We start from the raw sequence: 22,215 nt of genomic DNA on the forward strand, positions 1-22,215 counted from the left end.
ATCAACACAAAAGCTGAAATGAGGATGGTTCAAGAACCTCTTAAAATCTATAACTGTTGCTTTTATCAGAATTTAAACTTTGCTTCTAAAATTATAATACTGTAGTTATGTCTATCTTTGGTTTATATTTTATAAGTTTACTTCTAAAACTATAACACTGCAAGTATCCTTACTTTAGATGTTTGGTTTGTTATTTCGACTGATTTCTTTTAAAATTATTACTTCGATAAAACGCAGAATTATAAATACTTGTGAATTTTAGGAATGTTGAAGTTTTAAAGGAATCTATTTAAAGTCTCGTTTGGATGCCCGAAATAAAAAACAATCTTATATAATTATTATTGTTAAAGTTAGGCAACTCTTTAATGGGCGTAATAGCTAGTTACTTGATTTTTGATTACAAACTGCCGAATCATTTATGAAGAAGAATGTTTTTTGCAAAAATATTTGTCCCTTACTATAATAATAAATAGAATTCCATTTTAAATTATTTAGCATTTTATGCTTGCACATTGTTAATTATTATACTATTTATTCTCTAAATATTTTATTTTGAGTTCACTGGCGTTTACAGTTACTTTATATAAAAAAATATGGTGTATTTCTCAATTAATAGCAATTACCAATAAATTGTTTGCCTGAATATTTATTTAAGTGTACAAAAATGATGTTACCAGTAGAGCAAATATCTTATTTTTACTTTAATGTTTACCTGATAGGTAGTGTGCAGATTACCTAAATAATTTACATTTTAACTAGGTAACTTGGGAAACGGATCAATTTATCTGACATTATCGTATCGATTCAATTAATCTATAGATTATGTAGATAGTATACAAATTGCCTGAATTTTAGCAGTTTAGAGATAATATTTATATCCGTTATCAAAATCATGTACTTTATAAAACATGTTTGAAACATACACAAAAGTTATAGGAAATTTAAGTCTTAATTCTTATCTTATCGGTCCAACTTATCAATAGATTACCTAGATATTGTGCTGATTACTAGAATTCAACCGTTTATATATATATATATATATATATATATATATATATATATTAATGGGATTATTTAAAGCATGATTCTAAATAAACAAAAAATAATTGTACAAAATGCAGCGATGTATATGTGAATTATATATATTTTTGACTTTTAAAAATTATTTTATTTAATTTTATAGGTAAATAAATTTCTACATGAGGTTGAAATATTTTTAAAAATAAATAATTGTTAAATAATAAAAGAAAGTTAGTTTAATAGTTAGAAAAACGAAATGTAATTTTTAAATTAATTTTCAAAAGTAATATTTTCTTTTTCGTTTAAAATACTGTTCCATAATTCATAGAATAGTCATATGTAAATAAATAATAATAATAAAAAAGAAAAGAAAAAAAAAAACCTCAGCAATACAGAATTAAATAAATAAGTTAAAAAAAATTCCATTTATGAATTTCCAAAATAAAATATTTTAGAAAGGACTTTAAAACGAATGTTTAGAATAATATGAGGAATAGTGTAACGACCATTGATAAAAAATAGTTTTAGAAAAAATGCTAGCAATAATAATAATAATAATAATAATCAAACAGCCTTTGAAAACCGGAAGTGCAAGATAATTCAAGTTGAAACGAATAATTAGCATGCAGTTATATCCTTTTAATCTTATTGTGTGCTTAAAAAAATTTCAGTAAAGAATAATTAAATATAATGCTTGTTTTCCTAGACTGCATTTTTTTTTTTTTTTGTAAAAAGATAAAGAGAGTTTATCTTAACAATTTAACATTTACGGCAACAAAGCAACATCATTTAAGCATTTATTCTTGCAATTATGCTACTTCGGAAAAGAACACAAATCAAGAAAGGAAAAAGTTATAAAATTAAAGCCATGATTATTAGTAGAAAATTTTCTTTTAAAAATAAATAAATAATTTACGGTTGATGATCTTAGAGAAAGAGTCATTTCAACGTAGAAAAGTAATTTAACTTTTGTAAATCATAATGATTTTCTTACATCTAATTAAACAAAATGTAAGTGTCTTCATCAAAAAATATATTACTTGCGTTTCTTGAATAAAATGGTTTTTATAACTATGTTCAAATTGAAGTATAAAAAAATAAGTTACATAGAACAATGAAAACATTTCTTTTATTCAATATTATTTTTATTCAGTATTAATTTTAAAAGCTAATTCGGAAAATAATTCAAGTACTTAAAGAAAGAAAAATGCTTTTAACTATTATAGTACATATTATAATAGTTTATAATAAAGGTTGATCTGTAAGTGTCAAATTTATTGTATAATCACAAAATTTTATATTCTTAATGTTTTATTATTATTAATATCTAAACAAACAAAATCTGAATTTATATTTTGATATTTTTTCTCTTGTTTAATTTTATTTGTTTATTTAAAACAAAATTTAAATATATATTTCAAAATACATTTAGATAAAAAAATCTAAATATTTATTACAAGTATTTAGATTGTGCATAATAGAGGAATAAAGATGTTTAGAATTAAAATGAACGAACTGACAAAATGCGGAATTTTGAATTGGAATACATAATTTCTTTTAACATCATAGTGGATCAAAACAGTCTGAATTGATCGATATTTGATAGCAACAATTTGTAAGTGGAACGCTTTTGATATGTGATAATTTTATAAAACGTGTTGCTTAGCTCACTTTAGCAAAAATAATAAGATAGACATTTCTGGTTCTCATTATCTCCATTTTGATTATTTAATCATAGAATAAAAGTATTATAAGAGAAATGAAAGGATATTGGCATTTCTTAAAGGAAATACAGATAATATAATTATAAACTTCTTATTTTTTTTCTTACGTATGGTACATAAGAAAGTGCAGGAGAAGTGCATTTGAATTTCATCTCTTATCTGTTGGGCTCTAATATGATCTAAAGAAATATTATTCTCTTTTATTATTTCATCCAATAATCAAAAATATTAGATTTATTATGAATGAGCGAAGGCAAGTAAATATAATACCAATTTTAATAGATTCCAGATCTCACTTCTAAGTCACGTGGAAAAACGAAGCGGAAGCATTATGAACAAAAGATGATAAAGGGCGACAGCTTCCTACTAACCTTAGCAATGTCTGAAGACGCTGTCGAATTTCCAAGATTATAAATCATTTTTTCGATAATTTTGTACGCTCAACTGAAAAAGAAAAGAAGTGTAATCGAGCTAAATGATTTTTTGGATGATCTAACACCTATTTATCTCTATAGAACCAATATAGAACCAAAACCAGTCAATAAATTTCATTCTAAAATAAAACCTAAGAAAAAGGCAAAACAACATGACACAATTCGATTGATTTTAATATATATATATATATATATATATATATATATATATATATATATATATATATATATATATATATATATATATATATATATATATATATATATATATATATATATATATATATATGTGTGTGTGTGCATGTACATTTCTATTAAAGTGATTACTCAGGTATTATAAATAATAACCGGCTAAAGAGATAGATCTGTTTATCCTATTTGTCGATTATTACTAATAATTATTAATTAGTAACATTTATAGGAACACACACATATGAACGAACGAACGAACACATGCACGCTCTCATACAAGCACAGTTTGCCTTTTTGGTAGACATTCTAAAGAAATTGTGGTAAAAATAGCTAGTTTCACCACATCAAGTAAATCGTGAAGAGCACAACATATTGATTGAAAATCCAAAAGACAGAGCAAATTATCCCCTCCAGATATTGATCACCGATAGTATATATTTTTTAAATATGAAAATACTAGTTCTAATATTGTAAAACTTTTTTAGTAAAAGTAGCAAATATTTAGTTCGCATTTATTATTTCTATGGAATTTAATAAATGTTTCAACTTCTGATTACATTTGCTGCGTTTAGTTTAGTTTGTTCTTCTAGATAATCGCATCTATTCTTCACTCGACGCAAAAAAATTAACTGAAAACTGTTTAGAAATCCTCCTTTAAAAAAGCAATTTTTTTTTAAATAAAAAAATTACTTTCTTTACCAAAAAAATTCCAAGAAATTTTATTGTGTATGTAATTACATAGGACATGTATTTCTGCTTACAATTCATGAAAGCATTTGCATTCATTGAAATGTATATTTATAATTATATAGTGAAAATCATGAAAGCTATGCATGATAATCCAGCGATAAACACAGTTCTAAATATTATTCCAAGCGAATGAGCTCAGTGTGTTTCGAATCATTTTAATGAGAAATGGACTTCATCTTTAATTGTCTCTCATGTAGCCCATTGTGAATTGTGTTCCGTCATCGTAACAAGCTTTCTAGAACTTTCAGGATGAAGCGATCTATCACTCTTATTAATTGTAGATACAGAAATTAATTAACCAAATGCTGTTATTGGAGAATCTTAAAGCTTAGTTCAAAAATTAGGAAAGTAAAGTAGATTTGTTTGTTAATAAAAGAAATGCAAATATATATGAATATATATATATATATTAAAAAAGATTACAAGGAAAAAGTAATAAAATAATTAAAGAGAATTTGAATTTCATGCATAAAATTGTATATTCTTTTTCGAATTTATATAAATTATTTAAAATTATAAAACAGCACATTAATACGGTAGAAATATACCAATTGTAATCTAATCTTATTTGTGGTTAAAAAAATATTTATTTCTGAAATTCAATTTATTCAATTAAGAATGCCCCCACCGTGGGGGGCACCTTAGTAATGAGGATGAAAAGCTTCCGATATTATAGTTGGTTCTCGCCACCCGGGTGGATACAGAAATGGTGGAGGTAGGCTACTTCCTACCGATGACGGGGCGTATTTTCCACGGGAATAGCTGTACCGTAGCCGGTAATGACAATCGACATTCAACCATAGTTACAGCCAGTGTTGCTGTCCAGGCTGTCCGGTCAATCAGATTTATCTGCTTGCTTTAAGGATGGGTCGGAGTGCCGTTTGGGTTGTGGTTATAATTGAGAACGAAATGTTGAAAGGTCTAAAATTATAACTACACACTTCATTGGGTACCAGAAATGCGTTGGAGGAGCATTTTTAGCTTCCTTTAATTCTTACAAAAGAGTCTAAATTTGTGTAAAATAAAAGAAAAAGAAAAAAAAATATAAGAAACTAATAACAATTTATGATGGTATAAATGTTATTTCAGCTATGAGAGTGGGAAATAAAATATATACAAATACAATGATAAATGACACATTTTACACAAATATATTTTCTAATATAATTAACAAATATTTTTGGGAAGGAAAATTTTGAATATGTTTCCTAATCTTTTTTTTTCTGAATACTACAAAATAAAAATTACATTTAATATTTTATCAATATATATTCCAAAGAATTCTTACATATCCACAGTGGGATACTTCATATACATGAATGTGAAGTTTTCGGTAAGTTGGTTGGTTCTCATTTTTCTGGTGGGTATGATAACAATAAAGCTTTTCTCTGGGCCTTTCTATTGGCACCCCCCATATAAGAGGGGGTCAATGTAAGAGCTAATTGTAATAGGGGCTGTTATACGCCGATCTTAACAAATGTATGAATTTAAATAGTTTGCTTTTCCTCTTATTTTTATTTACACATTTTTTTTGTTATATATTTATATTTTGAAATTACATTTTTCATTTTGCATGTTATTTTATTCTGAAAAACATATTGAACCACTGTGTGGAATTTTTGAATTTGTATATATATTTATGTGTATCCGGATAACTGCTCTGGATTCGAATATCTTATATATAAGATCCCATATGAATTATGTGTATCCGGATAACTGCTCTGGATTCGAATACCTTATATATAAGATCCCATTTGAAAGTTCAGTGATCATGCTTCTCTATTTACCAACTGGCAGTCTATCGAAAGGGAAGTGAAGAAGTGAAATTTCGGTATTGGAATTTTCAGAACTTCTACATTGTACAATTATAGTTTTCTAAATTTTATTTCAAATAATTTTAAATTTATTACTCACAAAATATTTAAAAAAAAATGCCATTACGTGTTTTCATTGTCCAATCATATATATCTCAAACTAACCAGATTGATTTTCACTCTAATCATGAGGATGTGGCAGAGCGTAGTAATTATAGTAGTTACAATGTTATTGATATTGATATCTCGATCATTCAGTTTATCTAGGATCTATATATCTTCATAGGGAGAGGAGTTTTCTTTATGAATAAGATTTTGAGATTATTATTCGCTACTTTTTTCTGAATTCATTTAGAAATATGTCAAAAATATTCAGCACCTTTTATTTCATCTCTTTACAGTACTATATTTCCACTTTTTATTGCATTAATAAATAAGAGAATAATACTCAATAAAATGCCAACTTTTGAAATTGTGATGCCGCACGGTGATTGTCTCTTTTATTATTTCAAAGCATTTTTTAAGCTTGTGGCAACACCGCCTTTTCTATTATAAAGAGCTACCACCAACATTTTCACGGCACTCTGCAGCGTCAGGCTTCTAAACCATTCTTGTTTTTTTTTTTTTTATAAGTAAGGTGAATTTTCAAGGTTTTATTAATAAACTTGTTGTTGTTTAAATTTTTGGCCTTTTTTCTGAATTGAACACGCTGTAGCCACTTTGCCTTAATTTTCACATCATATTAAAGTAAAGGTGTATGAAAATTGATTTCATTTTATAAATATAACGTTTTTTTAATATATTTTCGCAAAAATGCTACTAAGAAGATTTGAAATTTTACCAAATGTTCCTAATTTAACATCAAAATAATTTAAAGTTCTTTATAAGCAGTTTTTCTTGAGAAAAAATATTGGTTCAATTCAGACCACTGCTTTTTAATTAAAACTTTTCAGGATTAGTTTAAAGCTTTCTATATGAATTCAATTGTTATTTTAATAAATTTCAAAAATAATAATTTTTGAATTCCTTCTTTTATTATTATATCTCCAATATGCAAAAGTGACTAATTAGAAATTCATAGTATAATTGAGTTTATTAAGCATTAATTTATGACTTTTAGAATAAAAAAGAAAGGTCAGGATTGATGCAATTAATATTCGCTTTTAGGATTTAAAGCTTCTTTGTGTATTAGAATTATTCTTAATTAAATATTCATGAAAAAATTTATATTTCAAGATGTTAATATTCACAATATACTATACAAAAGTTTTAATGAGAAAGATATTGTTTATGCAACTATCGAAATTCATGATATTGCATTTTCAGTGTTCTTTTTGAAATTTATTTTTGAAATGTCTATGAATTATTCTAAAATTAAAAGGCAGAATTATTGTCTGTGTATTATTCTCAAAATTAAAAACTCCTTTTTATACCTGAGAATCTTTTGAGATTCTTGTCCCTCTTGAGCAAGTTTTACAAAGGACCTTCAGCCTTAATTTTAATCATTTCCTCTTAGATGGATTCTTAAAATTAATAAAGAAAACTTATATGATCGGTCATCAGATTGAATGTATGATAAATTCATGGGAGGAATAACGTTAAAAGTTATTTTCATCAATTATACTTATGTCGTTGCTGATAAGTATATTTCGTTTGATTCCTGATTAGAGATGAATGGTTTTGTCCAACAGATTTAGAAGAAATGCTTAAAATGGTGTTTTTGGTAATCTATGATAAGTTTTGATTCTTTATCCTATAAAGTAATATTTTTTCTTTCACTAGTAACTGTTATTGTTCCAGAGAATAAATTATTTTTTCAAACAACTCAAATGAATAATTGAACAAAATTTAAGAGCATTCTGGGAATTTCGACATTATGCAATATGAAGTGCGCTTTCTCAGCTATCTTGATCATATTTCAAACATTTTAATAGTAAAAAATTGAAAAAATATAGATCTTTTGATTTTTTTAGAAATTTTTTATAAATAGAAGGGTTTAAATAGAATAAAAAAATTTTAGTTCTTATGAGTTCAGAATTTCGTCAGTTTTGCCAGGCTAATTATCTATAAATTTTCAAAAATTGAGCAATATGGATAAATGGTTTCTTATTTTTCAAGATTTTGATGTTTACCCATGTAAAAAGGAATGAAAAATTACACGACAAATTCGCACATTATGATCTGACCTTGTTATCGAATATTATTTTAAAACATAGTTCCATATATAAATTATATTTAAACACTGGCTGGTTGAGAAAAATAAATCTGAATTGGCAGGTAAAAGATATTTTAAAATATCAAATATAATAAGTCCTGAATCCTACTATTACAAAAGCATTACTCTTTTAAATTGATTGTGCTATGCCTCTCTCTAATTTTCTATCTATATGTCCTTGTACAGCCAATTATGTCTTATTAAAAGCCAGCTGTGCAAAAATATAAGCTATTTAAAATGTTCACTGTTGATTGATTCTGAATTAAAAGTCAGTTGTTAATACAATAAAATTTCAAAATTTTATTAAATTAAAACTTTATATCGAAATTTACTCAATATGGAAAAGATAAACCGAACTTTCATATTTATATAATCAAAAATGGTGAAAATATTAGTCGTTCATATTAACCAGGACCAATAATTCATTAGCCGTAATAATGAAGTATATTGTTGTAAAATTTGTTTAAAGCACTTTTTTTAAAAAAATGATTAACAAAAGAGAAAATTAACTATGCAAAGAACGTAATTAACTTATAAGATAAACATTTCAATTTTAAGTAAAAATACTTTTTTAGCTGCATTTAGGAAGAAAATGCTAATTATTAAGTAATTGAAATTCTAACTTAAAAATTCGCTCTCTGGTATCCTTTTCCATTTTACAAAGTATATATGTACAGAATTTGGTATTCTATATTGGAGAGTCTGAACTGTAAAGATACAAAACAAACAACACACTCAAACATTCCTTAAGTAGACATAGAGATAGACTTTGCAAGAGAGGATCTCTGTTAGAATAGGAATCAATTATACAAACATCAGATGAACTCTAAGAGTAAACTTTTCATCAAGCTTAAAATTCTGAAGAAGCATTCAAGTATTGCATTTTCAAGGGATTTTTCCCATACCTTAAGTCAAATGCTAGCGATAAGAAACATTTAATTTTCTATGTTTTTCTTGCTAGAAAAGTAAAATAGAAAAAATCATGACACATACTACTTATTTTATCCTGAATATACAAAGAGTCTTTACTTCAAACGAGGCAGTTAAAAAAAGCAAGAATGAATAAAATATCGATTTTGCTTTCTTTTGAATAGAGAAAAATTTTCCATTTCGCTTTTAACAGAATAAATTGGAAACATTTTAATTGGATTTTCGACTCTAATACTAGTGGCACGTAATGTGGGACTGTTTCCCCCTTTTCTAAAGCAGGAAACAGGGATTCCATCTCTCTTCATCCAAGAAAGTTTATCTGCACGAATTATCCATCATAGCTGTAGACGTTCCAAGTTTTACTGTATTTTTTAAAACTTGATTAAGCTTTTACTTTGAACAGATCTGTTATAGTTTTGTTCGTTTTTTAATCTTAATTTTATATCTGTAACTTTTGACAATGGTTTAGGAGATGTATAATCAGAAAATAGTTTTGCATAAAACTGCAACAAAACATAGAGAGCATATTTATATGCTGAATATTAGGCAAAATGTTAGACATTTTAGAAATTAAAGTAGGAACGATCTTAATTTCCTTTCCAAGTAAGTATGTCTCTCATATTTTACTATATGACAGGAAGCATTGCATTATAATTTTGAGTTAATCACTTCTCTTGATTTCTGACTATACAGCTATTTAATCGAATTCGGATTTGGCTTTTCCTATTCGATAACCGCAACTGATGTAGAAATGTAATAGTTCAAAAGGAAGAATATATCTATTCTTGCTATTTAATATTAGCTCATGTACTTGTATTTCCATCTATATTTATGATAGTTGTTTGCTGTCATAGGTGTCAGGACAGAAGACGTATTGGTAGGCAGGAAGAATTAAAAAAAATATGCTTTCGAACTTGGCGAACACTAAAACCTACAGTTTCATCAGAATCTCGAGATAATTTTTTTTGATAGGTACAATACTTTCTCTTTCTATGGTTTGTTTATGTATAGTAAAAAGTTCTTTTTTCTTTTAAGATGGAATAAAAATTCTAGTACAACGCATATTTTAAATGGATGTAAAATTAAATGAATATCGATATTTATAACTTCAAAATATTATAAAATCCATAACAATGTAGTGTATCCATTTAAATATTTCAGGATGACCTGATGCAAATGCATTACGCATGACGTGTCAATTTAATTCTGGAATCTAATATACATCTGGAAGAAAAGAATTGGATGATTTTCGTAATCACAGTTTTTCATAAGGCAATGCTTAGCAAATTTTAAATTACATATACATTAATAGTCACAATTTGTAATTTAATTTGATCTAGTATTACATTATATTATTGCAAGTTTTCTAAAACAATCATTAGTGATTAACTTTAATTTATGCGACAACATTTGATATCTCCCTATTTTTTTAAAAAACTATGCTTGAAACTTGTTTGTTTTCTTTCTTAATGTCATAAACAAACCCGCTGATAAAGTCAGCGATTTCAAGCCGAGAGAGCATGTTTTGTTATCAATAGCGCCAACTAGAGTCAAGATTCACAACTCTTTTTATTGTTCGGATTTCATTCATATATTTCTTTCACTCACCCACAGATCGTAACGCACACATTCGTTTGCACACCCACTTTTTACATGGTTTTAAAGATGGGCCCATTCACGCACCTCACATATAGAAACACAGGGAAGAGAACAACCATGCCCGAATCAGGACTCGAAAACGGGACACCCAGATTACAGGAAAGACGCGCTAATCTTATGCCAGGTTGCCGGCAAAAAAAAAAAAGCTTTCTTTTGTAAGAGGTCATACAAAAAGTTTTAAGAATTTAAAATTTCTTTTAAATACCTATTGAAACATTAAAATTAAATTTATTTCAAGTACTGTAAAAAAAACAAATAACAAGAAATTGTATAATGTGGCGCATACTATCTATTAAATATTGATTAGAAATTTAACCAACCTTTTTGTTAATATTTTAAATTATACAAGTGTTTATGTTAAGCCGCATATATATATATATATATATATTATAAATCTCGTGTCATGGTGTTTCTGTTCGTATTCCTCCAAAACCCTCAACCGATTTTTATGAAATTTTTTATTTGTATTTTGTAGGTATGAGAATATGTCGTAAAGTATATTTCATAATTCTAGGTAATTAGACTGTCCCCATCCCGTCATTCCGCGTTCAATGAACGCTGCTAAGATCAACGATTGCTTGAAATCCTCTCCACTGTGGCGTAATGTTGAAAAAGTACAGCTAAAAATTAACATGCCCGTCCAAATCCTACAAGATCCATCTGCTGACACATTCTCGAACCAATTGTTAGATATCGGCGATGTAAAAGTTGCTGTCTATAAAAATACTGGATGCATAAAATTGCCCACTAATTTCTGCACTATCATTGATTTTCATTGACCGCATATTTCCCAATGTACACATACAATACATAAATCATGCGTGGATGGCAGAAAGAGTCATTTTTGGATAATTCTAAAAAATGTGGACGTCGACGATTTAAACTTCAAGATACAGCAGTCGTTGCCAGGTGACTTGGCATCATACAGTTTGTAATGCTATCGAAGCTGTAAATTATCAAACAGAGTTTTTGAATTCACTAGATTTGCCAGGCATGTCACCACACCTTCTACGACTGAAAGTTGGATCTCCGGTTATTTTACTTCGGAATTTGAACCCACCACGGTTCTGCAATAGAACGTGATTGGTCATTAAAAAATTGATGAAAAACGTTATCGAAGCCGGCATTTTGAATGGTAAATTACGAGCCGAACATGTTTTGCTGCCACGAATTCCAACGATTCTCACAGATGTGCCAATTGAATTCAAACGCGTTCAATTTCTAATTAGTTTGGCATTCGCAATGACAATCAATAAGTCGCAAGGCCAAACGATGTCTGTTTGCTGCTTAGATTTGGGCACACCATGTTTTTCACACGGACAATTATACGTCGCATGTTCTCGTGTGGACAAACCATTGAGCTTATTTGTGTTGGCTAAAGACGGACTGACAAAAAGTATCGTACACTCAATTGCTCTTCGAAATGAATATTGATTTTCTTTATTTCATTTTTATACTTTAGAATAAAAAATATATTACTTTTTTCACTTTACCTTTCTTTACCTTTTAAGAGATCAAACAATGTATATGTTCATTACGTTAATGAAATACATTGTATTGAGAAAATAAATGGTTGTTTTTTTAAATTTTTTTTTATTGTCGATCATCATCTACAGCGCTCTATTCCTCTTTCTATCATAGATCCCATCCCCACACATTTACAATACATAATTTATTTTTCAATTAACAACCAAAATATTCACTAGAAATAATTTATATGGCAGAACAACGTTTGCCGGATCAGTTAGTTATTTTATAAAATTCAAATGATCATGAAAAGCTACAGATATTGCAACAAGTAATTATTATAAGGATTTTTGGCTTACTCCCAAGTTTAATATTATAAAAATATGTCTAGCAAATTAAAGAAAGATATTTTAAAAAGAATTGTTCATGTTTAAAAAATGAAATAAAACTTCTTCTTGCTTCGTACAACTTTCCGTTTCTTAAATTTAAATTCGTGGACATTTTAGTTTATGTTAATATTTTATAATTCATTTTCGACGAAACTTCTACAACCCGTTTTAAGGAATTGACTTCCAAAGCTGAATTTTCGTTGAAAAGCTGAAACGAGGAGATAAACAAAAGAGAAAGAATTTCTAATCTTAATTAAATATAATAAGTCACAAAAGATTTTAAAATTTTAATTTCCATAATTTCCATGGATTCATAAAAGTGAATCCAATTTTGATTCGCACTTGCATTTCATTTTCGAACGCTAAAAGAACAACATTGAATTTCGATGTATTCTAAAATTTTTGTCCTTTGTATTACAGTTTTGGGAATAATATGTTTCTAATTATTTTAAAGAAAATTGCTGAATGTTGTCTATGTTTACAATACATTTTACTCGCTTATATCTCCTTGGTCTTTTTCCATAGTAAAGGTTTAAGACAAATCGATTTATAAATTTTATACTTAATAAAAAATAATTTTATAATATGCTGTTATTTAACTTGGATTATGTTTGTAAATATTATTTTTTGTAATTAAATTCTATCAAACTTCTTGATATTCTTGAAATCTGAAATTTTATATAATTGTGTATTTGAAATGCACTACATTGTTTGTATTAACATTTTAAGTTCTTAATTATTAAAACAATTTTAATTTAATGGGGACCTCCAGATAGTTCACTTAAAAATAATTACAGGATTCTTTAACATTTATAAAAGGAATTTATAATTAAAGAATAAAAAGCTGAAAAATATTCATATAAAATGTTTTATAAAATCTTTTTATAAGAACTCTAAATGTAGAACATTTCAAATTCGGGACATAAAGAAAAAATAAAATTGTATAGCGCCAAAAGCTACTTGACTAAGCATACTTCAATGAACCTCACAGGAAAGAAAATTCTTAAATTTCCATTAAAAATTAATATATATATTATAAATCTGATTGAAATTTCCGTTAGCGAAGCCACTATTTTGCGTTTTTATATTCTAGTTTCAACACTTAAAATTCTGAGAAAAGAGTTTTCTACTTTTAAGAATACGAATAAAGAAGTATTAAATGTCATTTACCTTTACTTCTATACTTGGTAAATATTACAAGAATGGAATCTTGTATTATGTAGCGATGTGCCTTAAAATTCTGTTAAAATTCTTTATACTTCAAAACATAAATTTCCCATTTTTTCTCCCTTAAAACTATAGATCTTGATATTCCAAAACGCATATACTTGCTTCATCCTTGAATTTTCTTTCCTACGAAAAAACCCGGCATGTTTTTGTTATAATATGTATAGAAAAAAAATATGGTAAACTATCTTTCAAAACAAATGCAGAATACAAGAATAAGGCAAAATGTAAGGAGCTTATTGAGAAAGGGAAAACCTATTTTGTAAAACTTCTTAGAAAACAATGTACTCTCGAAAGATTCAATGCCTGCAGATTATATTGCAATATCTTCATACATTCTATTTGTTCAAAACATATTAACTAGAAAAGACGCGCAAGATACGTACTAACGTATATTTCAAATAGAAAGTTTCTCAATATATATAATACACGGAGTAAATTTATATTAAAGATAAAATTTCTGAATTTTTCATATGACAGATCAAAAGGTTAGTTGTTTTTTCATTAATTTTTTCAGTTTTTCGAGGCGAAGTACAACAGTTCCTCTTAATTCATAAACATGAATTACAACAGATGGGGTTTTAAAATTACGATTAACTGTCTTTTTAATTGAAGATTTTACAATTTGATAATATTTATAAGTTGGCATATTATTTGTAAATTGCATCGTACGATATGCGTGATGCGACATTTATATAAAAAAATAGTTTAAATGAGATACGAATTTTAGGCTTGATTTCTATATATTTTGTTTAAAAATTTTCTCTTAATTATATAATGCTGAAAAAAATGTTCCCAAAATGATGCATTTAATATCTCTACAACGAATGTAAATATAAATAATAATATATCAAAAAGTAATGTCATAAAATATTTCAAAACACCACTGAAATTTATCAAAATTAGAGAAATTAGAAAAAGATTTTTTTGAAATAAAATTAATATCATTTAAATACTTAATAAAAAAGATTTTCAATAATGTTCTCCCTAAATTATGGATGAAAAATTAATTTTTGTTAAAAGTCTTACATAGATAGATAATCCGAAAGAGAGGGAAAAAGAGATAATTTTTATTTAAAAGTCTAATTAAAATTTTATAAAATCTTTCATAATGATTATTTACTGTAATCAAATTTAGTACCGATTTACCCCTTGGAGCGTTTCGATTAAATTTTATTACTTGCATTTTGCATTTTCTAGATTTTTTTATAAATCTTTTTCACCCTAAAGATTGAAAAGCAACAGAGAAAGATTGATCGAAGAAGTTATCATGACAATTAAAAAAATATGCTGTAATTTGGGTTACGTGTAATTGTGGCCGACTTCAATTTTTGCGATATGTTAGACAAATAATTTTATTTACATTTTAATTTATGAGATTAAAAATTGACTTTGACTACGAGCTTCACCAAGGGAGTGCTCGAAGGTTTTGAAAAAAAAAAAAAAAAAAAAAAAAAAAAAAAGGAGAGAATAGCTTTTCAGAAGCATCGCGCGTGTGTCAGTACCCGAATGATGGACAGCACGCCAGTTACACAGCCTCGGCGGAGCCTGTAGTTTACAGATTCATATTGATATATGATTCATAATAGGCATTCACCACAAATATAATTTCATTTACCACGCATTTTTGGACAGTTATTTCAAAGGTAATTAATCGGTTTTAAGTCAAACTATGTTAATTACACATTTTCCCCTTATTTTTATAAATATTAATAAAAATGGACGAATCAACCTAAAACCATTATCATGCCATGATGAATCGGATTAGAGGTTCAAATCTTAAATAAATTTTAATTTCAAATGTGCTAAAGAATCAACGTTTTATGGTATATTGTAAGTATTTAAATGCCTACCACATGAATAATTCTTAAAACACTGGATCAACAAATGATTCGTTTCAATAGATTTTTTTTATTGTTCAAGGTGACGAGATTAAGCTATATGTTTTGTTGCTTCAGCTCTAGTGTATTTAGCAGCATTAAGCAACTTTAATAAGAGAAAAATTGCTGAAAAATGCGAACGGAGATATTTTGCTGCTAGAAAATTTTTATTGCAAGCTTTCAAAAATCTGAATCTTTGTATGTGAATAAATAACATATTAAATTTAATTTAATTCAATTTTTTTCGAAAGATAAGACAATCTATCCTTTCAAAAATTTAAGCCAAAGTTAGAGATTAACTATTTTTGTGTAATGAAAGATCTTAGACCCAAATGTTCTGATGTCTCTTTTATTTTAAATTGTAAATGAGAGATACTTTACATTTGAAATTAAATGTGGAAATAATTATTGTTTTCAAGATAGATTCAAAAAATGAATTACCTTTTCATTTTCAAAGAATCGTAGCTGATTAAGAAGAAAAATAATTTCAATGGCTAGACGTCTTCTTTCGTTAAATGAAAAAGAAAATTGATTTTTGAATTCATATTTTTGATTTCGCATTGGTTGTATAAAAATTGGAATTTTATTTTCAAAAAATGCATTCTCTGACGTTTTTCATAAATGAAAATTTATAGATGTTCTATTATTTGCAAATATTTAAAAACTTAGTTTGTAATTCAATAGAATATAGTTTTATGGCTCTTTCTTTTAAAAGATTTTAAATATATTTTATATAAAATATATTTAATAATATATTCGTTTCCTTTTTGTTTATTCTTAGTAATGGCTCATTGCCATTGGTTCTTATTAATAATATTTCTATACTAGCTCTTTCAACATATATATTTACTCGAACATATCAATTAATTATTAAAATTAACAAATTTTAAGCGAAATTTATTCGTTTTATGGAAATTAAATAGGTTATTTTAATTTGAAATATTATTAGCATTTTATTTCTTAGAAATGTACGAAAATTATGTTACATTTTTATAAATAGTTTTCGTCATTGTTTTATTTAAATTCACTTATTTCATGTTTAGAAAGAAAATTTTGCAATAAATTCTTCTCTTATTAGTAATATGTAGAATTTTGAAATTTTATCTATTTTAGAGATTTTTATATTTATATGCTTATATTTACAGAACTTAATTACATGTTAATTTTTAAATTAAATCACATTTTTATTCCATATGGGTGGTACCACTTGATCGATTATTTAAAAAAAAACATTGCAAAAATCCCAAAACTCTTATAATGAAGACTGATAAATTGAAAATTGAACATACATTATAATAAAAAATATAGTTTTCCATATACTAGTAAAAATGTATTTCTTAAAAAATGTTTTTATTCATTTTTCTTTTCTTTTCAGATTAGACATTAATTTACACTTTTTGTTTACATTATATAATTTCTTTAAACAAACTACAAGTGATATACTATCCCCCAAACCAATTTTTTATTCTTTTTTCAAAAATGAGTGATTAAAAATAAGCTATAGATATAAATTCAATTCTTGTTTTTGTAAAGATGTTATAAATTAGTTATTTATAATAATATAAAATTTGACTTCTTTCATTTTTATAGTGATATTAAAAGTTCAATATATGAATTAATCACAAAATAGTATTGAATGAATGAAATAACTACATTAAAACTTAGGAAATGGAAAATTGAAATTTTGAGAGCATTTTACAAGCTCAGATATTTGGATACAGTTAATCGTCAACAAAATCCCAGTTTTGCTGATTTCGTTTCGGTTTCACTGTCTTATGTTTCAGATGAAACTCCACTCACAAGCAATTTTTTAGTTTAAACTACTTCCGTTCTTTGAATATTTTTTTCAATTATAATTTTTCATATAATCTTTTTAAACATTGAATACTTTAATTGATAATTTAAAATAATTTAATGGATCATGTAGTTTTTAGAAATCTAGTAATATACAAAAATATTTGTCAGTAAAAATGCTTGCATATTTAGACTAAACATAATGATTGCATATTTAGGCTAAATATTAGGAATAACATGCCATTTTTCCTGAGGAAGGGACAGTTAGTCGGCAATCGCCAGTCGCAGACTGTTAGAACTCCAACCTTAATTTCCACTTAAGCTTTGCGATGACGGTCATTCAGATTTTTCCGGAAATCTAAGCAAGGCGGGAATATCACTTTTTAGATTACTCTGTGCTATCGCGAAGATTACCATTCTCCTTATTACGGGTGCTTAGACGGATCGGAAAAATTCGTTTTTTCTTTTCTTTATTCGGTGCTGTGAGTTTGCTTGTTTGAACGAAACCCTGAAAGGATCATCAAGGAATTGACACTGCAGCTCAGTTGAAAATGATATTTAACTCCAACAAATGAAGACTCAAATTAAAACCAATATGAAACACACATGCATACATATACACAAAATCCAAAATTCTAGAAAAATTTTTTCGAAGGAAGAGTAAAAAATATATATTCTGGTTATTTAGTATATAATTTTTTATGTTTCCCTATAACGTTCACGTTTTCTGAAATGTTCTTTTGTTGAACATTAGTTTATTGAAATAGATGAATTAAGGAATATTGGTTGCTGGGGACCTGATGTCTCCTAGCACTCATTCACTGCAATTAGTATTACCTTCACTAACGAGCTCACTCTGAACACTTCAAATTAATGTCATTTGATATGGCCAGCTGCCGGTTCTCAACTATTTTCATTTTTTTTTCTGGAGATTTATTCCTAGAGACAGAGTATGCTTATTTAATTCTCTGATTAAGAAAGAATTTTCTGATTCAAGATTAAGAAAATTATCATTTATAATTGGTAATTAACTTGGAAAATTGTAATTGACTTATAATTTGTCCCGCTTACATATCTGACGATTTCCTATTTTCATAATTGTGTTGTTTGCTAGGGTTAAATAAAGAAATGATTATTCATTAGTTCATAATATTACTGCTTATTTTCTTGAATTATTTCTTTAAATTTGCATACCTTACAAAAAATTCAATTATTTGAATGGTTCTGAAAAATCATTTGACAGATCTTAAATGCGATTACATGTATTAAGACCTATATGTTAAAACTTATCAACGGTGTAACTAGAAGGAAAATTTAAGGTAAAAGTAAGTCCAATTGATGATAATTTAGATTAATTGTAAAATGTTTGAAAATGTCGGAAAAATTTAAATACGAAACATTTAACGTTAAACATTAAATACGAAACAAATTCTTGATTTAATTCGCATAGAAATAAAATCGTTAAATTCGCATAGAAAAAAGGCTTAATCAAACTTAAACAAATTAAAATCAAGAAATATATAAGAACAGGTGTATTTTCAGTTTTTGAAATAAAATTGGGAATATGAGTTGTCTTCTATAATGATAGAAATATGGAATCCACATTTATTATTCTCTATTTATACCAACTAATCGTACTTTGTCTTATATTGATTGAATTAATGAATTTTCGAACTTTAAATCATTCCTAAACTTTACAATTATGTTTAAATAATAGTTCGGGATTCATCAAAAAACTGATAGATAATTGCGAGTCTTTTAATAGATAAATTGATAGACAGAAGGAGTCATATGTGACCCAATATGAAAATGCATTTCAATAACAATATAAGTGTTTATATTTTGACCTTTTTGCATATTTGTGTAATTTGGAGGCTTTTGTGTTTTGTTTTGTTTTATGGAAAGCAGAATCGAATATGATCTTCAAGTTTCTTCTCTTTGACCAATAGGATCAAAAAAAGTTTTTTTTTATATATCTGTAATTTTCTTTTTAATATTACAAACAAAATTTACCTAATTGAATATATTTTTAAGTTATTGTTCTTGTATATAAAAGGACTGCTAGACAGCTAAGATTTCACGGGATTGGTCCAATATATGACAACATGTTCACACGATGTTAAGATTGGTTAACGCAGTTTTAAAATTAAGTGCTAAAATTCCTCCTTATAGCTTGCTGCGTTTCAGCTTTATCGCTTTCAGATATTAAAAAATTTCAGAACAAAAAATTAACGGAGTTCAACTAGTTCTTTATATTTTAATCTAAAATTTGATTTCAATCGGTGGTTTCTTCAAATAAAATCATATACCAAATTTCCTTTAAAATCATATTCCAAATTTCATTTAATTCTTAATAATATTTTAATTATATATTAATTTACATATAATATTTAAAATATTCACACGCGCATGGACAGATAGACTGAAATACTTCTCGTAGACTGACTGACTCCAAATGTGATAGATATCCCAAATTCCATCATATTCCATTAATGTCTCGGAAAAATTTTCGTTTCAGTAAATTTTCCTGTTTTGTGGTTATTATGCTCACATTTTATAAAAAGGTTTTTTTCTGTGGTCGCCTAACTACGAAACTTTCAACGAAAATATCGTTGAAAGTTTTTTTGGTGATTTTGATATTATGTATTTTGTTTACGAGAGCAAAAGAAAACTAAGCCCTCTCCTCTCACTTATATAAGATACCGGTTCATTAAATAGAAGAGAAAATAACATATATATAAGCAAAAATTACCCTTAAAATGGCAGGAAATTAAAAAAAGCAGTTATACTGCTTTTATATATGCCACTAGACAGGAAATAAAACTCAAAAATGTTATTTGAAAATATAAATTTTTCTTTTTATTACAAAGCATAAAATACCTACTAATCTTCAAAGAATAGAATTATGTATCTACAGAATAGGCTTAACCAGTTTTAAAGCCTAGAAATTTATTTTTAAAGCTTAGAAATCGTTGTAACTTACAAAAGAACAATCTCATAAAAAGCAATTTTTGTAAGCGGTTCATTAAACACTCTCTCCAGAAATAGGGAGATTGGGAAAAAAGTTGAAAAGAGTGCAGGGTCATTGCACGTGAAATCTTCTTTCAACATAGACCAAAGCTTTTCATGTTGTAATAATCTTCTTGCATATTAACATAGAAAATGAGTGAAAGTTCTTTTGACCTTGTACGTCTAGCTCTAAATGTGTCCATATATATTCAAAAACTGAAAAGAGCATGAAAATAAATGCGTTAATTCATGCTATAGAGAAATAGATACAAAGCCCAGTGATTCTGATTAAGAGCAGCAAATATGTATTTATTAAATTATCAAATAGTTAAAACATGCTTTTAAGACCAAGTTATAATTTCGTTCTGTAAATTTAAAATGAGTTCTGCTGCTTTTTGATTGAAACAGAAAATCGGAAATAAAATTTAGAAAGAAACTTCACGCTATCTCGACTGATTTTTTTCGTTTCTGGTATGTCAATCATTCATAGAGATTTATTGGTATTTTCCAAAATTTCTCCTCTAAGCTTTTCATGAATTTTCATGTTTTAAAATTAATATGAATTTGAAGCAAAAATTTTGCATACGTTTATATCAAAAAATGTCAAAGTTACAAAGAAATAGAAACCAATAAATAATATGTTATTTGTAAAAATAAAAAAGTGGAAGAATCATTGGGAATTTTATCTACAATAAAAAAAAAGAATTTGGCAAAACCAAAAACAAACTCAATGAAGTTATTTTATGCAAAGTTTTAGAAAATTTTAAGAAATTTTATATTGTTGTCATAATATTCAAATAATATATAACCACATATATTTTCCTCTTGAATGGTATGTCTTTCTTTATGGATAAACACAACCTTCATAATATTTTAGAGGATTTTGTTTCAAACATTTGATTTATATGAAACATTAAAAAAAATTAGAGTCATTACAGATGTGTTATTCTGAATCTCAAACTTAAGAGTTTTTTATTAACAAAAATTCAAACAAATTAAAGGAATAGGAACAAATTAAAGGAAAATAGAAAGAAGAATTGCAATGAAAAATGAAAGCAAGATTTATTCTCGGCAAACCTGCTGGTCATCGAGAATGTAAAGATACAATTCATGTATGTAATTAGAAATTTGATTCCGGATAAATACGATTTTAATGCACTATGACAGCGATTCTCAACCTGTGGGGCGCGCCCCCCTAGGGGGGCGCGAGCACACTTGAGGGGGGGGCGAGAATACTGAACCCATGTCTTTACAAAGTGCAGAAAAGATTCCTGTTTTCAGGGGGTCCCATTTTTATATAATTTACTACGGTTACAGCCGTAGTTAACACAATATTCAGACTAGGACTCATTTCTTTCGAAGCCAAAGAAATGGATCATTCAATGTGTCCAGACGCACTGAGGCGATTTTTGTTATACAAGTGCTTGCATACCTTGGAATCTTCCGGACATTGAACGAGCACCTTCGGTGCATATTCCAATGCAATTTTTTCATTCTATGTTTGCCTCGTTCATAAAATCATTTAAAATAGCAAATAATGCGAGGGCCGTTGTTTTGAGTTCTATTGGTTTGCAAAAAAGTAGTTATGCTACTACTGATATATTATCACAAAATCGAATATAGGCAATTAAATGAGCATCTTTATTACTATCTGTTGCTTCATCACGCTGTATTGAAAACAATTTGTCACGCAACTTCGAGAAAAGCTGGC

This window comes from Argiope bruennichi, chromosome 4 (genome assembly GCF_947563725.1).
Source record: "Argiope bruennichi chromosome 4, qqArgBrue1.1, whole genome shotgun sequence".
In the NCBI taxonomy this organism is placed as follows: domain Eukaryota; kingdom Metazoa; phylum Arthropoda; class Arachnida; order Araneae; family Araneidae; genus Argiope; species Argiope bruennichi.